Here is a 16,818-nt window from a genome sequence, read left to right on the forward strand (position 1 = left end):
GATTAGAGGCTTGGGCAGAGAAGTGGCAGATGAGGTTTAACACTGACAAATGTAAGGTTATGCACATGGAAAGGAATAATGCAAGTCACCCGTACATACCAAATGGTAAAACACTGGGTAACACTGACATGGAAAAGGACCTAGGAATTTTAGTGAACAGCAAACTAAGCTGTAGAAATCAGTGTCAGGCAGCTACTGTCAATGCCAATAAGATAATGTGTTGCATGAAAAGGGGCATAGATGCCCGTGATGAGAACATAGTCCTACCACTTTACAAATCATTAGTCAGACCACACATGGAGTACTGTGTACAGTTCTGTGCTCCTGTGAACAAAGCGGAGCTGGAGAGGGTCCAGAGGAGGGCAACTAAAGTAATAACTGGAATGGGTGGACTTCAGTACCCTGAAAGATTATCAAAATTAGGGTTATTCACTTTAGAAAAAAGACGACTGAGGGGAGATCTAATAACTATGTATAAATATATCAGGGGACAGTACAGAGATCTCTCCCATCATCTTTTTATCCCCAGGACTGTGACGAAGGGGACATACTCTGCGTCTGGAAGAAAGAAGGTTTGTACACAAACATAGAAGAGGGTTCTTTACCGTAAGAGCAGTGCGACTATGGAACTCTGCCTGAGGAGGTGGTGATGGTGAATTCACTAAAAGAGTTCAAGAGGGGCCTGGATGTATTTCTGGAGTGTAATAATATTACAGGCTATAGCTACTAGAGAGGGGTCGTTGATCCAGGGAGTTATTCTGATTGGAGTCGGGAAGGAATTTCTTTCCTCTTAAGTGGGGAAAATTGGCTTCTACCTTATTTTTTTTATATTTTTTTTTGCCTTCCTCTGGAATAACTACTGGATGGACAGATGTCTTTTTTTCGGCCCTATAAACTATGTTACTATGGAAATACATGGTTTACATGGAAAGGTCTTGGTGGAACAGATTTCCCATGTTTTCTGTTTTAATGATAATATAAGCATTGGAAGGATCCCAAACGATTCCAAAGTAGTAATTCTTGGGATAATTCCCAAACCCGGCAAAGATGGTTTTGACTCCAGTTCCTTTACCCTGGGTTCAGACCTGAGCGTTCTGAAATGAGCACTCTGTATGCGCGATTGTACGGGCGTTTACAATCGCGCACACAGAGACAAGCGAACGCCCATTGTCGCGCGTTCCTGAAAGTCTATGTACGGGAATGCGCGACAAACGCCCAAAAAAAAGCTCAAGAACTTGTTTGAGTGTCGGGCGTTTTACAGCGCGATCGTACGTGCTGTAAAACGCCCAGGTGAGAACTATTCCCATAGGGAAGCATTGGTTTCTCCTTGTTGAGCGTTTTACAGCGCGTAGGAACGCGCTGTAAAACGCTCAGGTGTGAACTTAGGGTAAGGCTGAAATTGGTGTCTAAAATCCTTGCAGATCATTTAGCAGTATTCCTCCTGCTTTTTGAAAGGTCACTCTCCGTTTGGAAAGTAACCTTCTCTTATTGCCTTAGATGCCTTTGTAAAGGTATTTGATCACGTCAAATGGCCCTTGCTGGGGATGTTTAGATGGCATAGGTATGAAGAGAAATTTTAGGGACTTTTCTGTTACTCCCTTGCAAGCGAACACTGCATGGTTGGCCCTTTATCACCCCTTTTTGTATGATCTAGCTATAGAACATTTAGCTCACTATTTGAAAGACTGTTACATTGGGTATTTCATGTAAGGGCTCATTCAGACGGCCGTATGCTTTTCTGCAAAAATGCGGGTCAGTTTTTTTTGTGGATTAGATGCAGACCCGTTCACTTCTGTGGGGCCCTTTTTTTCTGTTCTATGGCTCCGCAAATAAGTAAATAAAACATGTCCTATACTTGTCAGTGAAAATCAGGACGTGACCACATTGAAGTCTATGGGTCTGCAAAAATATGGAATGTAATCAGCGTGTCTGCAAAAAACAGAACTGTCCATAAAAAAATACTTTTTTGCGGACAGCATGCGGCCGTCTGAATGAGCCCTATCGGTCAAGAAATTGACATTATTTGCTGACGGCGTCCTACTTTTTCTTGAGAATCCAAACATGAATCTTCCAGTGGTTTTACAGGCTATTGAGGACTTTGGCAAATTCTCATGATTTCACATAAATCCATAAAAAAAATCGAAATCCTAGACTTGGAGAGTCCATGTCCTAAATCTTTTTGGGCTGGAAAGGATGGTACTCTGCAACCTGTCCGCATATTAACGGGGTTATCCCATGAATAATGTATAAAGTGAAAATCGGACCTCATATAGTACATGACAATACCTTTTTAACAAAGCTAGAACCAGTCCTGTACCTCACATGGATCCTTTTTTTTTTTTTTTTTTTTTTTTTTTTTTTTTAGCTTTTGTTGTTTTTTTGGTCACTTTTTTTATTCAGATAAATAACTTAACTGGAATGTGACCAGTCATAACAGTGATCATAATATGGTACCTATACGTATTGGAAATATATCTGATAAATGGGGTTACCTTAAAATATAACTTTTTAATAAGCAATAGTTAAAATAATAGGCCTAATAGCTTGACTTAAAACTACAAACGTCAGTAGTCATGCGCCACCAAATGATGACACTCGCTGAGAGGGTGAGTTTGCGAAACATAGGGATACAAATAAAGAGGGAGACAGATGCTGGTTCTCTTCCACTAATTTATCCCTAGGCTCTACCTCGGGTGCACAACCTGCAGGCTGCATGATGCGGCCTCCAGAGCTAAGATTTGCGGCCCCTGTCCTCCTGGACAGAAACACAGCTGATCGTAAATGTAGGGTGGATCCAGCGCAGAGCTGCAGAGTTAGGAGACCTGATCAGCTCTGCCTGTGTACAATGCCCCCACCGCAGGCTGGTTTCCCCTGTAACTGGGGCTCCTTTGGATGCCCCAGTTACAGTGGAAATAGTGCAAAAAAAAAAGTCTGTGTCTTCAAAAGTCTTTCAGTGACCTCTTGGGGACAAATTATGTGGAAAAAAATATATTAAATAAGTAAAAAAATTATTTGAAAAAATATAATAAAAAATAAAAATGATGTGGCAAAAAAATAGAGAATTATTTTTTAAAAAAATGCAAATAAAAGGAAAAAAATAAAAGGAAAAATTGCTAAGTAAAAGAGTGTTCACTGCCCCCTAACAGTCTTTTTATGATCCCTTGTCATTATGTGGCAAAAATATATTGAAAAAATAAAAATAAAATAATAATTAAAAAAAAAAAAGGTGCAAAATAGTATAGTGTTCATTGTCCCCCAACAGTCTTTTTATGACCTCTTGGGGGGGATATTATGTGTCAAAAATATATTTAAATAAGAAGTAATAAACCTATTATAAAAAAAAGAATACAATAAAATATTATTAAAATGCAAATAAAAGTAATAAATAAAAAGGAAAGAGTAAAAAATTCACAAAAAGTGTGTCCCCCCCAAACGTTTTTAATGACCTCTTGGGGGATATTATTTGTAGCAGAAATATATTAAAAATTAAGTTAAAAAATAATACAATACATAAAAGAAAAAACACCCACACCAATCAAAACTGTTGCCATTATCTCCCCATTCATGTGAAACTAACTATACATATAAACCTAACAAAACGACAGACACAAAATAGGGAATTATTTATAATTTATTTTTGTGTCACATTGCATATTTAAAGAATGAAGGGCTATAGTTTGAAAAAAAAAATACTTTTAAAAAATGTTTTGTGCCGTTTTCCCCAAATAAAACAAAAAAATAAATTATAAGGCCCTATCTGTCAAGTGAAAAATTGTTGCAAAAATTATTTTGGTAGTCCTAACACATAAAAAAGTTACAACCATTTGAACCACCAGGTGCACAAAAACACTAAAAAAGTGTCTTTTAAGGCCTGGTCATTTAAAGTTTTAACCAATAAGCGCTTTCCCCACTAATAAGAGAAAGTGCTTACTGGTTATTGCAGGGCGACTGTAACTGGCAGGAGGCGGTAATAACCAGGGAGCGCGGCCTCTGCAGTAAGGGAAATCACTGATTTCCCTGATTAAGTTCCTCCAGCGTGACCCCTGAAGCCAGTGATTGGCTGCAGAGGTACATGTGACCATGGCCATGCACTGACAGGTGTAATCAGCGCCGGTAGTAGGTAAGAATAACTCTTCAGTTTCAGGGGCCATGCTGCAAGAACTTGTTAAAAATTATTTTTTACTGGGAAATCCCTTTAAGCCAGGGGCGGATTAGCCATAGATCTCACAGGGAAATTTCCCAGGGGGCCGTCTGGGCCCTCCTCATGGCCGGCCAGTGAGTTTTTGGGGATGTATAATGTGCCACAATATGGTATTGCTGGCCCGGACTTCCATCAATTTGTACCTGACTACAAAACGGGGCCACTGTTAGTATTTTTCCAGAGCCAGCAGCGAGATACTCAGGTCAATTACTAGAAACACGTCTTCATAGGGACACTCACTCATGATAACTGGCGGTATAATCATGCCGCACATCTCTGTGTGATCAGGGATGTGCTACTGATAGTCAATGTAACTAAATGAAGGAGTAAAGACTGTAATAGCAATCATTCCTCCCCAGTCACTTTACAGCGGCCTGTGTACATTGCGGCCCCTTGAAATAAAGCGATGTGACAATGTGGCCCTCGGACCAAAAAGGTTGTGCACCCCTGCTCTATATCAACATGAAACCCTCCCTGTGTGTCCCTTGCAAGCAGTAACAGCCCAGCTTCATCAGAATACAAAGGTATCACTCAACAGAGAACACACAACTCGTACAAACAGTTGAAACAGTTCAGACGCGTTTTTACTGGCAGTCGGCCAGGTCATCAGTGGACCAGTATACACACAAGAATACACAGATGCGCACAATGGACACGGCGCTTCCAAGTATGCTGGAATAGACAATATTATAGGTAACACTAATACTTCTCTTTCGATGTGCACCAGTTCATGGTCCGCTCCTCCTGCGTATGGCAGCGAGTGCCCGTGCTAGCGTTCTTTTAACCCCTTAAGGACTCGGGGTGTACCAGTACGTCCTAACTTTAAATCGCGATTGCGGCGGGGGTCAATTGCAACAGGATGTCCGCTGAAATCATTCAGCAGGCATCCTGTCACAACGCCGGGGGGTCCTGTGACCCCCCGTGTCGGCGATCTCCGCAAACCGCAGGTCAATTCAGACCTGCGGTTTACGTCTTTTACCTTATCCAGCGGGCGGCGGTGCCATCTGGTCCCCATGCAGCTGTAGGAGGGACCCGATGGCGCTGCCTTCCGGTGACGAGCCTGTGAAATCCAGCCCCCTGGATCTCACAGGCCAGAAGCTGTATGAGTAATACACACAGTATTACTCATACAGCCAATGCATTCCAATACAGAAGTATTAGAATGCATTGTGAAAGGGATTAGACCCCCAAAAGTTGAAGTCCCAAAGTGGGACAAAAAATAAAGTAGAAAAAATAAAAAAAAGTATACATATTAGGCATCGCTGCGTCCGTATCGACCGGCTCTATAAAAATATCACATGACCTAACCCCTCAGATGAACACCGTAAAAAATAAACTGTGCTAAATAAACCCCTTTTTTGTCACCTTACATCACAAAAAGTACAACAGCAAGTGATCAAAAAGGCGTTTGCACACCAAAATTGTACCAATCTAACAATCGCCTCATCCCGCAAAATATGAGCCCCTACCTGAGACAATCGCCCAAAAAATAAAAATGAAACTATGGCTCAGAATATGGAGACACTAAAACATCATTTTTTGTTTCAAAAATGATAGTGTAAAACTTAGATAAATAAAAAAAATAAGTATACATATTAGGTATTGCCGCATCCGTATCGACCGGCTCTATAAAAATATCACATGACCTAACCCCTCAGATAAACACCATAAAAAATAAAAACTGTGCTAAATAAACAATTTTTTGTCACCTTACATCACAAAAAGTGTAATAGCAATTGATCAAAAAGTCATATGCACCCCAAAATAGTGCCAGTAAAACAGTCATCTCATCCCGCAAAAATAATACCCTACCCATAGTAATCGCCCAAAACCTGAAAAAATTATGGCTCTCAGACTATGGAAACACTAAAACATGATTTATTTATTTTTTGCTTCAAAAATGAAATCATTGTGTAAAACTTACATAAATAAATAAAAAGTATACATATTGGGTATCACAGCGTCCATAATAACTTGCTCTATAAAGATATCACATGACCTAACCCTTCAGGTGAATACTGTAAAAAAAAAAAAAAAAAAAAAAAAAAAAGTGTAAAAAAAAAGCAATTTTTTTGTCACCTTACATCACAAAAAGTGTAATAGCAAGCAATCAAACAGTCACACGCACCCCAAAATAGTGCCAATAAAACCGTCATCTCATCCTGCAAAAATCATACCCTACCCAAGGTAATCGCCCAAAAATTGAAAACATTATGGCTCTCAGACTATGGAAACACTAAAACATGATTTTTTTTTTTTTTGTTTGTTTCCAGAAAGAAATCATTGTGTAAAACTTACATAAATAAAAAAAAAAAAGGTATACATATTAGGTATCGCCGCATCAGTGACAGCCTGGTCTATAAAAATATCACATGATCTAACCTGTCAGATGTATGTTGTAAATAACAAATAATAAAAACTGTGCCAAAACTGCTATTTCTTGTTACCTTGCCTCACAAAAAGTGTAATATAGAGCATATGTACCCTAAACTAGTACCAACAAAACTGCTACCCTATCCTGTAGTCTCTAAAATGGGGTAACTTTTTTTGGAGTTTCTACTCTAGGGGTGCATCAGGAAGGCTTCAAATGGGACATGGTGTAAAAAAAAAAAAAAAAAGTCCAGCAAAACCTGCCTTCCAAAAACCGTATGGCATTCCTTTCCTTCTGCGCCCTGCCGTGTGCCCGTACAGCGGTTTACGACCACATATGGGGTTTTTCTGTAAACTACAGAATCAGGGCCATAAATATTGAGTTTGGTTTGGCTGTTAACCCTTGCTTTGTAACTGGAAAAAAATTATTAAAATGGTTATTGCTTTTTTACACTTAAAATATTATTGCTCTTTTACACTTTACGCGGGGACTTGACTTTTGTGTTTTTATACTTGCAGTAGGGTCGAATGGCTAACTAGAGACCCACACATCTGGTCTTTACTGTGCCTCCTATTGATTAGCTATATCTACTGCACTAGATTTATCATTTGGGGTTGAATATATCTGTTCACCTAATTTCCTTGAATTGTGTCTGTCCATTGAACCTGTTATTTAAATACCTTGGTAGCGCCTCCTGAGATTCTTTAGGAGTGATGCACCCTGCTTGGCTAATAACGCCACTGTGTATGGATGTTTGGGGCACTCGAGCTAGCCCACCTCCTTAATCCCCTACTTCCATACCTCCGCCCCTTTCCGCTGTCAAACTTGCCCCTTTTTAACGGAAGGGAATGGACATTGTGCAACACTGACACACCTCCAGTGTGAGTCCCGATCATGTGACTCTCCTCTGTGACGCGGGGAACTCGTGACCAGTGACGTCACGACCTGTGTGACCTGGACCATGTGATTGTGGGGGCAGACTTACTAAAGCCTGTGCTGCTTTAAAAGAACGCTAGCACGGGCACTCGCTGCCATACGCAGGAGGAGCGGACCATGAACTGGTGCACATCGAAAGAGAAGTATTAGTGTTACCTATAAGGCTCCAGTCACACGTCAGCAATGTTTTTTGTGGATACACGGAGCCACGGATCCGCAAAACACGGAAAGCGGCAATGTGCGTTCCGCATTTTGCGGACCGCACATTGCCGGCACTAATAGAATATGCCTGTTCTTGTCCGCAATTGCGGACAAGAATAGGACATGTTCTATTTTTTTGCGGAAACGGAAGCACGGATGCGGAAGTGCGGATCCGCAAATGTGGATGCGGACAGCACATTCTGGCCCCATTGAAAATGAATGGGTCTGCACCCGTTCCACATCCATTTTGCGGACATGTGAATGGACCCCAATACTGTCTATTCCTGGCCGGCTCCAGCATACTTGGAAGCGCTGCGTCCATTGTGCACATCTGTGTATTCTTGTGTGTGTATACTGGTCCCCTAATGACCTGGCTGACTGTGTCGGGACTGTTTCAACTGTTTGTACGAGTTGTGTGTTCTCTGTTGAGTGATACCTTTGTATTCTGATGAAGCTGGGCAGTCACTGTTACTGCTTGCAAGGGACACACAGAGAGGGTTTAACGTTGAGTTAGAGCCTAGGGATAAATTAGGGGAAGAGACCCAGCATCTGTCTCCCTCTTTATTTGTATCCCTATGTTTCGCAAACTCACCCTCTCAGCGAGTGTTTATACCTCACACTTGCCTTTTATCTTCTACCATTTTACATCATTTGGTGGCGCATGACTACTGATGTTTGTAGTTTTAAGTCAAACTATTGGGCCTATTTTTTTAACCATTGACTATTAAAAGTTTATCTTTTAAAGTAACCCCATTTATCAGATATATTTTCTCTTTTTGTGTTAATTTTTTTGTGTGGGGTGGATGAGGTAACCAAAACCATTTCACCATGCGTGACAATGTGGGTGATTTAGGCCCCTTTCACACGGGCGTCATGTTTTTTGCCCGGATAAGAGCCGGGTGCGTTGCGGGAAAATGCATGATTTTTCTGCGCGAGTGCAAAACATTGTCATGCGTTTTGCACTCGCGTGAGAAAAATCGCGCATGTTTGGTACCCAGACCCGAACTTCTTCACAGAAGTTCGGGCTTGGGATTGATGTTCTGAAGATTGTATTATTTTCCCTTATAACATGGTTATAAGGGAAAATAATAGCATTCTGAATACAGAATGCTTAGTATAATAGTGCTGGAAGGGTTAAAAATAATAAAAAAGTTAACTCACCTTCTCCTCTTGTTAGCGTAGATCCCGGTCTGTTCTTTAGCTGTGGACTGAATGACCTGAGGTGACGTCAGATCACATGCTCCAATCACATGGTCCATCACCATGGTGATGGAGCATGTGATCTGACGTCATCAAAGGTCCTTTAGCCCACAGCTAAAGAACAGACCGGGATCTACGCTAACAAGAGGAGAAGGTGAGTTAACATTTTTTATTATTTTTAACCCTTCCAGCACTATTATACTATGCATTCTGTATTCAGAATGCTATTATTTTCCCTTATAACCATGTTATAAGGGAAAATAATACAGTGAATGGACTGTCACCTAGAACCCATGCGTGAAAATCGCACCGCATCCGCACTTGCTTGCGGATGCATGCGATTTTCACGCAACCCCATTCATTTCTATGGGGCCTGCGTTACGTGAAAAACGCACAAAGAGGAGCATGCTGCGATTTTCACGCAACGCACAAGTGATGCGTGAAAATCACCGCTCGTGTGCACAGCCCCATAGAAATGAATGGGTCAGGATTCAGTGCGGGTGCAGTGCGTTCACCGCACGCATCGCACCCGCACGGAAAACTCGCCCGTGTGAAAGGGGCCTTAGAGTTTGTAGACATTGTGGGTTTAACTTTTTTTTTTCTCAATGTCATTTTTAGTTCCCTTTGGGGACTTGACTATGCATTCTTATGATCTCTTATACCAGGGGTAGGCAACCTCTGGTTCCCAGCTGTTGTGAAACTACAATTCCCAGCATGCTCCATTCATTTCTATGAGAGTTCTTAGAAGAGCAGAGCAAGTATGCATACTGGGAGTTGTAGTTTCACAACAGCTGGGAGCCGGAGGTTGCCTACCTCTGTCTTATACCATACATTGTTATACTATTGTAGTCTATGGCATTTTTACTGGCTACCTTTTTAAGCCCTGATGCAGGCACAGCTTAACAGTCAGTTTGCTATGGCAGGCCTGAGAGCCTTCACAATTGATTGGAATCCCAAGATTTTGCCGAATCGAGGACAGAGGGAGCTCCTTCTAACTGCTTATATGCCATGATTGCTAATGCCTGTGACATCTGAGGGGTTAAATAACTCTGATTCCAGTCATCTCTGATCCCAGTCACATGTGGAGCTGGCTCAGTTTTGGAAAAGTGTGCTGACAGGTTCCCTCAACAACAACAAAAAAAAAAAAACTCAAAAGAACAATATGTTTTAATGACCTTCTTGTAAAGGGCAATAATTTTCCATTTGGAGTTTTGGGTCTCTCGCAGTCCACTGTGTACGGTCCATATCTGTGGTATGCAGAGAGACATAAATGCTTAGAACATCTAATACTGTCTTTCTGACAGCATTGCGTATCATTTAATCAATTCCCGTTCTGAATGTGGTTGCTAGGCAGCCAGCGCTGATGTACTGGAGGTGTCTCTGATTTGCGCCAGCCTCTTGTTTCCAGAGACCATGCACGTGTCTGCATTTTGCTGACATCTTTCATCTTCGTGTGCATGGGGAGGAGGTGGGTGAAGCCACAGCTAAGTGGATTCTTTCCAAGGCATTTGTGACCAATCTGCTGCAAAGAGGTAATGGAGGCTCCAGAGGGCTAATCCTCACTGTGTTAATTTACTGGCTTGTGTTGTGGAGGGTACAAGTATTCGGCTGTTCTTGCATCCTAGATAATTGAGAGTGATTGATGAAAGCCGGTGACTTAATCTTTTTAGCTTTGCATGAGAAATAAAGAATTTATGTATAGCTGCCGCTGTGTTTGGAAACATTCATTCTTTAGAAATGAGTTTTCTTCTCCCGTCACGCAATAAGTGATTTTCCAATCGTTAGGACAGAACTGTTTGATCTTTAGCATTTCCATCTCAGGTAGGATGTGCATTGGGATTCTGCAGATTTTCCAATTAAATTTAATATGTCTGTGTAATTGCATACAAAAATCGCTGTGTGCGTCTTCCATAAAACACTGTTCTGCCATCAAATGCAGCATATTGCTGTCTTTTTCTCTCTGCATTGACAGTAATTTTATTATGTCATGTGATTTACTTGTAGTTTTACAGTGTGCTGCATGAAGCAACCATGCAGTGTTTTTGTTCGGTGGTTGTAACCCAGCAGAGGAGCAAGAGATGTACAAATGTGGTTAGACATGGGCAGATATATATTTTTATATTAATATGACATCGGAACTGGTGAAATGAATGGGATTTTCTGACTATAGGCATTTATTGCAGATGGATAGGATATGCCAGAAATGTTTGGTCTTCCAGCAATTCAAGATCTTCTCTGTTCCCATTCCCAGAGGACATTTGAGGCTTTTTGCACATTCTCTGAGGCTTTGTGCACACAGCCACATTATATAGTGCCTATAGACTTCTATAGGCCCTGCTATATCATCATATGCCTCTGATTTCATAAAGTTTTTGTTTTATCTGATCCATTCCTTATGAATGTGGCATACTCTATCAAATGCAACATTACAGACTGCATGTGCATAGTGATGGAAGAGCTATTAAAGTTCCGTCAAACCTCCACTTAAAGGGGATGTCTCACTTCAGTAAGTGGCATTTGTCATGCAGAGAAAGTTAATACAAGGCACTTATATATTGTTATTATCCATATTTCCTTTGCTGGCTGGATTTACTTTTCCACACATAGGCTATTGCTTTTCCCTATGTTGTGGAAGCACGACCACCACTGATGGATTGCAGGGTGGTCTGTAACCATTCAAACAAGCAGTGTATAATGTGATAGAAAAATGAATCTGGCCAGCAAAGGAAGCAATATGGACAATCGCAATACATTAGTAAGTGGCTTGTATTAACTTTCTCTACATTATAAATGCCACTTACTGAAGAGACAACCCCTTTTTTAAGGCCCCATGCACATGACTGCGCGCAAATATTGCAGTCCGCAAATCATGGATCCCCAAAATATGGATACCACCTTTGTGCACTCTTCTTTTTCTCACTCCTATTACTAGAAATAACTATTCTTGTCTGCAATATGAACAAGAATAGGGTATGGATGCAGAGAGAGAAGAGATTTAATAGCTAATGATGTAGTAAGTCCCAAATACAAGGGAGACTGACTACCTTTCGACTTGGTGGTGAGACTGGGGATCAAAAGATAATGTTACCTGTAATCAATTGGAGCAAGATGTATGGATGCCACTGAAACAAATAGTGAAATGCTGCTAGAATAGTACGGTTGAGTTGGAACTCTATATAAAAATAATAATAATTCCTGGAGCACTTCTTTAACCACTTCAACCCCCCTAGCTGAAACACCCTTAATGACCAGGCCACTTTTTACACTTCTGCACTACACTATTTTCACTGTTTATTGCTCGGTCATGCAACTTACCACCCAAATGAATTTTACCTCCTCTTCTTCTCACTAATAGAGCTTTCATTTGGTGGTATTTCATTGCTGCTGACATTTTTACTTTTTTTGTTATTAATCGAAATGTAACGAAATAGACAATCACAGTCTGCTTAAACTAATAATACACAAAGAATTAAATGTTACCATGTTTTTATTGAACACACCATGTAAACATTCACATTGCAGGTGGAAAAAGTATGTGAAACCCTAGACTAATGACCTCTCCAAGAGCTAATTGGTGTGAGGTGTCAGCCAACTGGAGTCCAATCAATGAGATGAGATTGCAGGTGTTGGTTACAGCTGCCCTACCCTATAAAAAACACACACCAGTTCTGGGTTTGCTTTTCACAAGAAGCATTGCCTGATGTGAATGATGCCTCGCACAAAAGAGCTCTCAGAAAACCTACAATTAAGAATTGTTGACTTGCATAAAGCTGGAAAGGGTTATAAAAGTATTTCCAAAATCCTTGCTGTTCATCAGTCCATGGTAAGACAAATTGTCTATAAATGGAGAAAGTTCAGCACTGCTGCTACTCTCCCTAGGAGTGGCCGTCCTGTAAAGATGACTGCAAGAGCACAGCGCAGACTACTCAATGAGGTGAAGAAGAATCCTAGAGTGTCAGCTAAAGACTTACAAAAGTCTCTGGCATATGCTAACATCCCTGTTAGCGAATCTACGATAAGTAAAACACTAAACAAGAATGGATTTCATGGGAGGATACCAAAGAGTAAGCCATTGTCCAAAAATAACATTGCTGCACGTTTAGTTTGCACAAGAGCACCTGGATGTTCCACAGCAGTACTGGCAAAATATTCTGTGGACAGATGAAACCAAAGTTGAGTTGTTTGGAAGAAAACCTCATCCCAACTGTGAAGTATGGTGGTGGGGGCATCATGGTTTGGGCTGCTTTGCTGCATCAGGGCCTGGATGTATTTCTATCATCGAAGGAAAAATGAATTTCCAAGTTCATCAAGACATTTTGCACGAGAACTTAAAGAGGACCTTTCAACGATTTTTACACTGTGAACTAAGTATACAGACATGTAGAGCGGCGCCCGGGGATCTCACTGCACTTACTATTATCCCCGGACGCCGCTCCGTTCTTCTCCGGCTATGCCCTCCGGTATCTCCGGCCACTAAGTTATAGTAGGCGGAGATTTCAGTCACTAAGTTATAGTAGGCGGAGTCTGCCCTTGTACTGCTCTAGCGCTGGCCAATCGCAGTGCAGAGCTCACAGCCTGGGAGGTTATTTTCTCCCAGGCTATGAGCTCTGCAATGCGATTGGCCAGCGCTACAGAAGAACAAGGGCAGACTCCACCTACCATAACTTTGTGACCGGAGATATCGGAGGACATAGCAGGAGAACGGAGCCGCGCCCCGGGATAATAGTAAGTGCAGTGAGATCCCCGGGCGCCGCTCTCCATGTCTGTATTCTTAGTTCACAGTGTAATAATCGGTGATAGGTCCTCTTTAAGGCCATCTGTCCACCTGCTGAAATTCAACAGAAGATGGGTGTTGCAACAGGACAACAAACCAAAGCATAGAAGTAAATCAAGAACAGAATGGCCTAAACAGAAGAAAATACGCCTTCTGGAGTGGCCCAGTCAGAGTCCTGACCGCAACCCGATTGAGATGCTGTGGCATGGCCTCAAAAAAGCGATTCACACCAGACTTCCCAAGAATATTGCTGAAAAGAGGAATGGTCAAGAATTACTCCTGACCGTTGCGCACATCTGATCTGCAACTACAGGAAACGTTTGGTTGAAGTTATTGCTGCCAAAGGAGGTTCAACCAGTTATTAAATCCAAGGGTTCACATACTTTTTCCACCTGCACTGTGAATGTTTACATGGTGTGTTCAATAAAAACATGGTAACATTTAATTCTTTGTTTGTTATTAGTTTAAGCAGACTGTGATTGTCTATTGTTGTGACTTAGATGAAGATTAGATCACATTTTTTTGACCAATTTGTGCAGAAATCCATATAATTCCAATGGGTTCACATACTTTTTCTTGCAACTGTGTGTGTTCTGGCAAGACACACTCTTGCACGCACACATATATTATGTGCGTGAAAAAATCTACACTAAAATTGATTTCTGCTTAACACTAAATGTATTTTTTACTCAATTGGCTGGAGCTTTGTTTCAGCCAATCGCAGTGCTGGCAGGGGACGCCAAGCACTGGAGTCCCCCTGTCTGACCTCGGAGGGGGAGGCGGGGGGGGCGGCGGCACAATGGTACTGATTCATGCTGCTCCAACATTAAATAGAAAAATATATAGTGCAAGTGCAATTACAAACTGTGCTACAGATTACAAGGCAGGATCAATTACCCATAGTGTGCCTCCTCCGGGATGGCGCCAACCCTGACGTGCGTTTCGGCAAACCTTCTTTTGGGGGTGGCATCATCACTGCAGGACAATAAATACTCCCAATATCCAATCATAATGCTCGATGCAAATATCACTAATTAATACACACCTGGACCATACAATATGTGAACACATATAAAGCGGGCCGCATATGTGTGACTTGATGCGTCCACTCACATGATGTCGCTGGCAAGTCCCACGATAATTATGGGATAAATGTCAGCGGCATCTAGTAAGTAATAGCGCAGGCCTGGCATAATAACACTCTGAATGGAACTTCATGAACAAACATTCTGTAATGCTCTAATACCATTTATGAGAGTAATAATACACATGTTTATATGAAAATGGTAAAAATGATAACATAAAAATACACAAATATGTGAGTACCACAAATTACATGATGGAATAAGACTGTGCATTCCTTAAGTGATAATCAATGAGCGTGATTACTAATGTGTGAACGATAACTGCGAAAATAAATAATAATGTAACAATCCAAGTGAAAAAAAAAAATGAAAATATATTAAAATGAAAAATATATAAAATGTAAAACCAAAATAAGTAAATAGTGTATGGTAAAAATAGAAAAATGCCCGTAAAATATTTTTTGGGGTTAAAATGGTTGTTCCAATATTAAATATTACATTTCTCTGTTTAGATCATGTATATAATTTTTTTATTAGAATTCTTTCAAAAAGGCTCATGTGTCTTAATATTACTGTTACATGTTATGGCACCCATGGGTGTTCTTTTGATTCCTTTTGTAAGCATAACTGCTCTATCCACATAAAACATCAGCAATGTATCATGATCTGGTGTTTTTCCTTGGTGATCTATTGCTTTACGTTTCTTTTTTTTTTTTTTTTTTTCTTCAGTAATTCAGTAGTTCTTTAACCATCCCTGGTTTTCCATAATGCATTTCCGGTGGCCTCAGGTTGATGGCCTTTTATACCTTTTTGAACATCAATTTATAGTTTTAAATCTGTAATGTAGAAGTCAAATGTTGAGAAACCAGTTGTAGCCCTTCATGTACAAGTACATCACAATTCGTGAGGGGATGTATGGAGTGTGTCTTTGCTGCGGGCCTGCTCCATATGCGGCGGATGCCAGCTGTATCATACAGCCAACACCAGTCTGCACTGACAAGTCATTTAACCCCCTCAGGTGCCGTGATCAATGCTGATCGCGGCACCTGTGAGTGAATGCACAGGGATGCGTTTGCCATGGCAGCCTGGACGCTGCTGAAGCAATCCATGACTGTCATGGCAATCTCCATCCTGAGCATAGTTCTCCCTATGGGGGATATTAGTAAAAAAGAAAAAAAAAAAGTGAGAACAATTAAAAAAATATATATTAAAAAACACCAATATATTTTCCCCCAATTTTACATATAAATATTAGGTATTGCCGCTTCTGAAATGTCTTAACTATTAAAATATAAAAAAAATATTCCTGCACGGTGAACACACGATTCACAATAGTTTTTGTCCTCTTGTCCCCACCTAAAGAAATTGAATAACGGTGATCAAAAAGACGTACATACCACAAAAATTGCACCAATAAAAAATAGGTGCAAAAAAAAAAAAAAAAAAAAGCATGCTCCATGTCTGTGCACTGTGCAGAGCTTACTATCGTGACTTGCATTAGAGGAAATTACAGCAGTCTAATTTTGTGGAAAAATTGAATTTTGGAGGGCTCAACATGTGAGGAAAATTCAGTACGAACTTCCTACAGTTTTATTTGCACATGGTTTTCTTAGGGTAATGTCACACACAGCTTTTTGTGGCTTTTTTTTAACCAATGTCAAAAGTGGGTTACAAAAAGGACTCCTGCTTCTTTCTCCTCTCCTCTCTCCTCTCCCCTCCTCTCCCCTCCAGTTTGGAGTAACTAAAATTTTCATGTAGATTAAAATGAAATGTTGTTAAATGCAGAATATCGCCAAATAATATCAGAGGGATTGTCTGAATTATTTTTTAATGGGTTATCCCATGATTAATGTAAAAAAAATATGGAAATCGGACATCAAATAGTACATGACGACCTTTCTCTACCAAAACTGTAACCGGCCCTGTACCTCACATGGATCCAGATATCTCCCCATTCATTGCTCCAATTGCCCTGCCACTTGTCTTCCAAGCTGGCATCTTAGGGGGTGTGCCCTTGCTCACATAACAGAAGATAGAGCTGGCGGCAGTT

General features: G+C 40.8%; 1 protein-coding gene across 5 annotated transcripts in view; it reads left to right on the forward strand.

The window, feature by feature from the left end:
- The window catches only part of LOC122924538 (lysine-specific demethylase 2B), a 249,850-nt gene that overhangs the window by 67,483 nt on the left and 165,549 nt on the right, over positions 1-16,818 (forward strand). The gene's annotated exons all lie outside the window — the stretch shown is intronic.

The sequence above is a fragment of the Bufo gargarizans genome, chromosome 1 (genome assembly GCF_014858855.1).
Source record: "Bufo gargarizans isolate SCDJY-AF-19 chromosome 1, ASM1485885v1, whole genome shotgun sequence".
NCBI lineage: Eukaryota > Metazoa > Chordata > Amphibia > Anura > Bufonidae > Bufo > Bufo gargarizans.